The sequence below is a fragment of the Sinocyclocheilus grahami genome, unplaced genomic scaffold (assembly GCF_001515645.1).
Source record: "Sinocyclocheilus grahami isolate Dianchi unplaced genomic scaffold, SAMN03320097.WGS_v1.1 scaffold1090.1, whole genome shotgun sequence".
Classification (NCBI taxonomy): Eukaryota; Metazoa; Chordata; class Actinopteri; order Cypriniformes; family Cyprinidae; genus Sinocyclocheilus; species Sinocyclocheilus grahami.
In genome coordinates, this window is record NW_015506269.1 from 188,979 (window position 1) to 196,698 (window position 7,720).

A 7,720-nucleotide genomic window follows, 5' to 3' on the forward strand; every position below is an offset into this window, starting at 1 on the left:
AAAAATATATAATGTTATATGATGATTTTGAGCCTATGGCATGTGAAAGACAGTCAAAAACTGACAAGACATTCATAAATGGCACTTGCTACTTGCTAGAACATAGTCACCTAACATTTATGCAAAGTTTTATGTAATTGTTTACTTTATGTAAGATACCATTTAATAGCCTACGTTCAGTGTGTAACAATAAGGAATAAACCTTGTAGAATTTTTTTTTCAGATATTTATGCAACATGCAGTAGGCTATTTTTTATTTATTTATTAAACACATTATGTACTGAAATAAACATCAGTTTTTATGTACAAGTTAACTTGCACACTAAAATATGGAAAAAGCCACACTTAACTGACTTTATTTTAAAGAAAAGCTAAATATTCAAAGTTTCTCAGTGAAAAGTGACAAGGATGAACTTCTGGGATCACCAAGTGCACTTAATCCCTGTAGTAAATCCTACAACACCTAAGATCATAGTTAAAAGTAATCCCCTGGAAACACCTGTCTGAAGAAGTAAAATATAGCAACCCTGGGCTTTACCATAAAATCTAAATGGAAAATGATTGTGTTTTATGCAGTGTTTGTTATATTATATATGATTTATTTGTGGACATTTTTTAAAGTTCCCTCATAATATATAATGAACAATCTTAACATGCCCACCCCTCACAACAACATCTCTTCTCTGATTACGTGTATACTGGTGTGATACATGCTTTAGTAAGCTCTATATGAGAGCACACTATATGAGAGCTCTTGTACTTACATTGATATTAGTATTGTAATTTAAAGGTACCGTGAAAAGATTCAGTGGTTTTCTCAATGGACATCTTCTGAATACCTGCAAGAAATCAGTTATTTACTGACCAGGAAATTCAGAAGTAACTCAAACTTCCTTAATGATACATGTCTAGAATTTAATCATCTTAGCTGATTATTCACCTGATATGTTAACAACATTTATGATATTCAAAAGGACTTATTCTGGATATAAAATGTTAGCTGTCTGCTAAACATCTCCTTTTTAAACTTTTTGTCATCTGTTCTTTATCAGGCAATAACATAATTATCAGCTTATTGGTATCACTACAATTACAATATTACACACAATTACAAGTCATATAATAATCACACACCATTTATAAAACATGCTATATTAGATAACATTTAACCCCCATGTACTGTTCAAAAACAGGTTACTTCCTATCTTCTGGGTCAAATTGACCCATATTGGATTCAATGTAATTCCACAAAAATTACAATATATATATATAAACAACATACAATCAAGTACAATCAATTAACCTTTAATATCAATACTTTTCACTCATTACAAAGAATAAATATCTGAATTTATGAATTCATGAACAATGTTTTTAACCACTATTTTTGACTGCCCCTCCCCCACTCCTGTGGGTTGTTTGCAATTACACATTTTTTAACAATAATATCTTGGTCTAAACCTAAAGTAATCTTGACAAACTATACATCATTTGAAAGGTCTCAGACTCTAGTTTTCATATTTGGTGACTGTTTTTCAAAGAAATGACAGAGCAATAGATAAATGATAGATTCTCCATTTCTGATGTGGTGCCAAACACACTCTTGTTCTATAAGCGTTAGTTCTGGCAGGTCACGTTAGTCAAGCTCGCATCAGCTGACTCTCAGCTGATCCCCATCTACCTATGGGAATACGACACCTATCTAAGCATTCATATATAAGGTCCCTCAGTATTATCAGCAGTTTTCGCATTGCTAAATAGCTAATTACCCTCCCCCATCCCCAACTCCTCCTTTGTCAGTCAGGATTCAGCCTTCTGATTATCCTTTAAATCAGACTAATTCTAAAATGTGTACATAAAATTATTGAACTTTAACAATATCTGCAATACATTTATGTTGGTTCTGTTCTGTTTACCCTGGGGGGTTATCGCTGCTCTCCTTGCTCTCATCCATGCTAGGCTGCATGGATGTGCAGGGAGTTCTTGCCCAGAACAGAACCATACCGCCAATCCAAACTGTATGCTAATTGTCAATCATCTTTGACAATAGTGGTCCTGACAGAAATATGTTTTTATGTGTAAATATTAAAGTTACTGCTCAAACTATTTCTGAATAGGATGTCTACTTCATAAATATTTAGAAAATTATGGAAACATATGGTTCAGATCACTCAAACAATAAATGGAAATCAAGAGTCCCTGGATATCAACTAGGGGAAAAGTGTGGTACTGCGCTCACAAAATCTTACTTAAAAGTTCATTTTTTTGAGATATCAACCTAAAATTTGGCACAGAACTTGTTCAGATGTTTGCCTTTGATTTTCTTGAAGATTTGGAGGTAAACATGTTTTGTAAAATATATATTTTACATAAAATATAAAAATTTATATTTTAATATTTTACATTTTCATAAATTTAAACATAAAACTTTTTATTAAATGTACTTTTATAACGTTTTTTTTTACTTCAACAATAACCTGTGATGTTTGACCTTTAAAAAGGTACCAAACTTAAGTTTGTGCTCCGAAGTATTCAAGATTTATAAAAATTTTAGCTGGAAAAGTCATTTTCATGTCTATGCTCAAAAAGTGGGACTTACAGTTAAAAGGTTAAACAGTTTTGTTTTCACAATCTGAAATTAAAAAGTTGTTAAACTCATCAAGACACTGGCACTAGGAGGCACCTCAGGACTAGAGTTGAGGAGCTCTAACATACAAAAAAGGAATTTTGTGTCTGAATTATTTTGTGTCTGTTCTTGTGTCAAATTGACCCGCGAATATATCACAAATGTATAAAAATTTCTGTATGTACTTTTCACAACACATCAGCATGTTGAAACTGTGTATGAATGTTCATGACACTAAGTGAGAAAAAGTCACAAAATTTCAAGAAAAAAACAATATGGGTTATATAGTATTTCAGATAGATTGAAAAAAGTAATGATAGCTCATTTTTACCATCTTTGTCTGACTAAATATTTTTCTGTATTAAAAAGCTATTTTTTAAAATCTTCATAGGATAGTAAAAACTAAAATAACAAAATATAACTAAGAAATTTTATTATTTTGGGTCTGTAGAGTTACCTTAGAACAGGGATCCTCAAATCTGGCCCACGAGATCCACTTTCCTGCAGAGTTTAGCTCTAACCCTAATCAAACACACCTGAGCATGCTAATCAATGTCTTCAGGATCATTAGAAATATCACAGGTAGCTGAGTTTGATCAGGGTTGGAGCTAAACTCTGCAGCGCATTGGACCTCCAGGGCAAGATTTGAGGAACCCTGCCTTAGAACATTAAAATAGGCAGGTCAAATTGACCCAGGGACAGTATGTACACTGTTAGCAATTTCTGTAAATTACACAGTATTTAACTGTAATATGAACTGTACTTTACTGTAAAACAGTTACACAGTACGTTACTGTATTTTAAAGTTGCATTATGGGAAATATCCTTAAAATACAGTATTTTTCATTTACTGTAAATCCAAATACAGTAATAAAAAAAAATGAGCACGAAACCTGACCAATGACAGAAAGGCGTTTTTTCTGCTTGGAAAAAGAAGAAGAAGAAGAGGAAAAGGAAGACGCACACACCTCGCAGCTGCAAATGTATGTACAATATTCCTGCTTTTTCGTTACATGTTTTATGTCAGTGTAATTTTAGGGGTTATTTGTTGGTTTAATTAAAAGCAAAATAATAATAATAAAACGCTGACATTTGCACGACGCGCAGTTTCCTCACGGTGTTCGTTGGTAGAGAGCGGAAAACTCATTTGAGAGTGAAGAGAACTTTCTGTGCAAAAAAAGATCTTTCTTTTCTTTCCTTTTTTGTAGAAAGTTTCACCATCAAAGTGCGAACATAAACAGGTCTCTGTCTTCGTTTTGACCACGTCGGTAGCAGGTGAGTTTTTGTGAACTTGAATGAAAGTTTTGGCCAACAAACTGAACTTTTAATGGTAACGTTACAGCTGTGTAATCGCTTGGCGCTACCCATATATAAGTGTATAACTATACAGCATGCATTTACTGCTAGCGTAAAACCCGCAATGTTCGTCTGCAAACACCGTGGCGTCCCTTTAGAGACATTATATGCATTTATTAATAATGCCAAAGCGTTTTCGTGTATGCATGCACGTTCTTATAGCCTCTGCCGCTCCGCACTTCACTTCAGTCGCACACGTAACATTACCGCAAACACAGAAAGCCCTCAAAAATAGTGAATAGATCTGAACAACACAATCTGAATTCTAGATGCACCGTGGAAGGCTGTAAGTTACAGTCGTGTCGACCATTCTCCAGCCTTTGTGAACACCTAATGCCGAGTTCACACTGCACGATTTTCAAACTCGTCGGATCGCCGTTGTTTTCACACTGCGTGACTATCTGGGGTAGCATTCAGTTGCTGCTGTGTTTACATTGCACCATGGATCAGCGACAGGGGGTTCACACTGCATAACTTCACAATAGGAAGAATCGCCGACAGCTCTGTCTGGTCCGCAAACTACATTTCACAACAAAACACACGCGAGAAGTGAGAAGGAAATAACGCGAGAACCCGCGTGCATCAGACCGGAGTTCTCCAGCAAGACTGTAATTATTAAAACAAAACAAAACAAAAAAATATATATATATAGCCCGCAAGTTGTCTGAGCTGATTTCCAGCTACAAGGAGAAAAATACAAACAGATTATGCAAGAGGGAGAAGCAGGGAACAGGGTTTGGGTGTTCTGCAAAGAGAGTTGGAGGTAAATAATTTTGCAGTAACTGTTATGCTGATGTTGTGGCTGGTCAAGCAAATGTTTGTGCTTGTTTCTGTATGATATAATTGTTTATATATCTATTAAAATACTGATATTCTGGTCTATAACTCCTCCCCGAACTTCCCTCTGCCCTGTATCTTGGTCTCTCATTGGCTGTAGGTCATCGCTGATGTAGTTTTCAGTCAGAAATCATTGCACACAGCGTGATTGTGAATCGATTCCCTCAGATCGCGTCTTTGATAATCCACACTGCATGATTGTCACTCGCGTGAACAAGCACCGATTTGCCTCCGATGTCGGGCAAACCTGTCGGCGAGTGAAAAATCGGGCTAATATCGTGCAGTGTGAATTCGGCATAAGATGACACATTCGAGATGGTAAAAAAAAAACGGAATGTCCAGTTAGTAACGGTCAGGGTTCGTACGGTCATGAAAAACCTGGAAAAATCATGGAATTTTAAAACACCAATTTCCAGGCCTGGAAAAGTTTTGGAAAAATAAATAAACCCAGAAAGTTTTGGAAAAGTCATTGAAATCTATTTCACAAAACTCTGTATAATAGAATTGTGTTTAATCAGGTCCTGAATTTCGGTGCGGGATTGCGCATAGTTTTACTCATTCCCGCAGCTTTTGACTTTAAAATGATGGATATTCACACATTTATTCAATAGCCTATAGCATGTAGGTTTGATGAGTAAATAATCAAACCTACAGACTGAGTCCAGTCCACACAGACTGATCAAATCAGTCATTTGAAAACAGCGTGAGTGATTCAGCTTCTCTCTTTGACTTTCTCTTCAAACGGCTTCACATCGGCGCATCTTGTCTGCGCTACAAGAAACGCTGCACGCTGCGATACAAGACTTTCACTCGCATTTCGAGACAGTTAACAGAATAGTCACTTGCCTAATCGGGTCATTGTTGCATCGTCAGAAAATTTTATTATTTATTTGCACGTCTTTTTAAGCCATTCGGTACTCGCGCGCTCCAGAGGCGTTGCGCAGTCACATCCAAAGTGCGCTCGTGCGTATATGAGTATTGAGTTTGCTACCAAATAAGCTCAGCAGAACCCTGCACGGGCCTCAAACATATGCCCTAGTCCGGCCCTTATCCTCACCTCTTGACTAAAATAAAATCTATAGGCCTATAAAATGCTTAAAAAAAACAATGTTAGTTTAAATGGTTAACCTAGATAAAAGTGTGCTATTAGGAGCGTATCCAATTGTTTGTGCAGAGAAGCTAAAGCGCACTTTGCAGCACGATCATTTGCATTTTTTTTTATAACAGTGGAAACGACCGTCATTTTTGCTCATAAAGGTAAGAGTAATACATCATTCGGGACTGTTAAGGGTCTACTTTTATTTGTGTGCACTCACAATATCAGCATACGGTGTGCTTTGTTAGAAAACAAACAGTATATGCTTTCTGCTGTCTCGGTCTTGAGCAGGAGCACTTCACAAAAATGAACCGAAACCCTGCGAATATTCTATTTCCCCTGGAGCATTCATCATGGTAATTACTTGCTGGCGTTTTGCGGCAAGCTTTGCGTGCGCTTTAACATGGAACTCTTCCAGCACTCGCTGCTGCTGGACACTAAACACCGTCCGAGCCACTCTTGACAGTCGCGGTAGCACGGTCTCGTGTTGTTTCCACCAGCGTGGCAAATCTTTGTCATCACCATAATAATTGATGGATATCTAAAATATAAACATAAGGAGGAAGCAAGCCTGATGCCTGGCCCGTGTCTGAGCTATGACGTGAAAATTGTCCCGAAGCCATATATAAGTTGGGGCCGTTGGGCTCGGGCTGAAATGCAGGGCTCTAAAGCGCAGCTTGTTGCATTTAAGCAGCAAAAATACACACAAAATGACACCAAAATGGCCATCCTGGCCACACAGTTAAATAAATGATAATATTCAGTGATGTGAAATGTGGATAAGGTCTGGCGCAGTTGCAGCTTGTACTTATTACTAAAACAAGAAAGCAAACGAGTAGCATTAATAGTCATTCATTTTAGTTAACATATGCTATGATCATTTGAACAGATTTTTATTCTTATTGTAAAATAATGGAACATTTAGGTCATGAATATTGTCTCAAAAGTCATGGAAAAGTCATGGAAATGTATTGGTAAAAATGTGTACGAACCCTGAACGGTCAAAAGAATTTTAGAGTGAAGTAATCATTTTCAGCACACCTTTTAGGAAGCATAAATGTGATTTTGAGAAATCTGTGTAGATAATAACGTAACTGCACTTTCTGCTGCTGTGCCAGATGTGAATAACGTTACTGATGCAGCTGTCCTGTTGTTGATGGCCCACTTAAAAGAATGATTGCTATAACTGACACTTAGAAAAACTGTGTGGTTTGTGTGTGTGTAGGTCACAACAACTCTGGCAGATGCAAAGATCAGGCTTGACGACTTCTACTCCAAGGCTGATCATTGGTAAGATCTTTTAGTACATGATTTAGTGAGGTTAAAGGGATGATTTTTTAAAAATAAACATTTTGTCACACTTTATTCATGGCTCTCTATGTCTAACTTTCTACCTAACATCTCCTCAAATAAGTCTCGAATAACAAGGTGTTGTAAATGATGATAGAATTGTAATTTTTGGGTGAACTATCTCTTTGAACTAATCAGAAAGGCTCCAACATCGACATATTTTTACTGACACCAAAATAAAATGTGAAATGTTTTTCAAAGCTATAAATATCACAATAAAAAAAAAAACATGAACACGATAAATTATTATAATTTTTTTTTTAGGAGATTAAATTCTACACAGCAAGATGATACCATTGCGCTAATCAGGATCTGGCTAATTCGTTCTTTAAACACACCTGTTGTTGATGATTAGTATGGCTGAATTGAGTTATCTGAGATAATTGCGCGTTCATGGGTTGGTTTAAAAGGGGCTATGTGTCGATACTTGAAACCACGATCAGCAATGCAGCGAT

General features: G+C 36.4%; 1 long non-coding RNA gene across 1 annotated transcript; it reads left to right on the forward strand.

The window, feature by feature from the left end:
• Nucleotides 1-3,460: 3,460 nt before the first annotated feature.
• On the forward strand, nucleotides 3,461-7,205 carry LOC107566658 (uncharacterized). The gene is made up of 3 exons (XR_001606535.1): nucleotides 3,461-3,609; nucleotides 3,835-3,901; nucleotides 7,141-7,205. It is a non-coding gene; the product is annotated as an uncharacterized lncRNA (long non-coding RNA).
• Nucleotides 7,206-7,720: the final 515 nt, after the last annotated feature.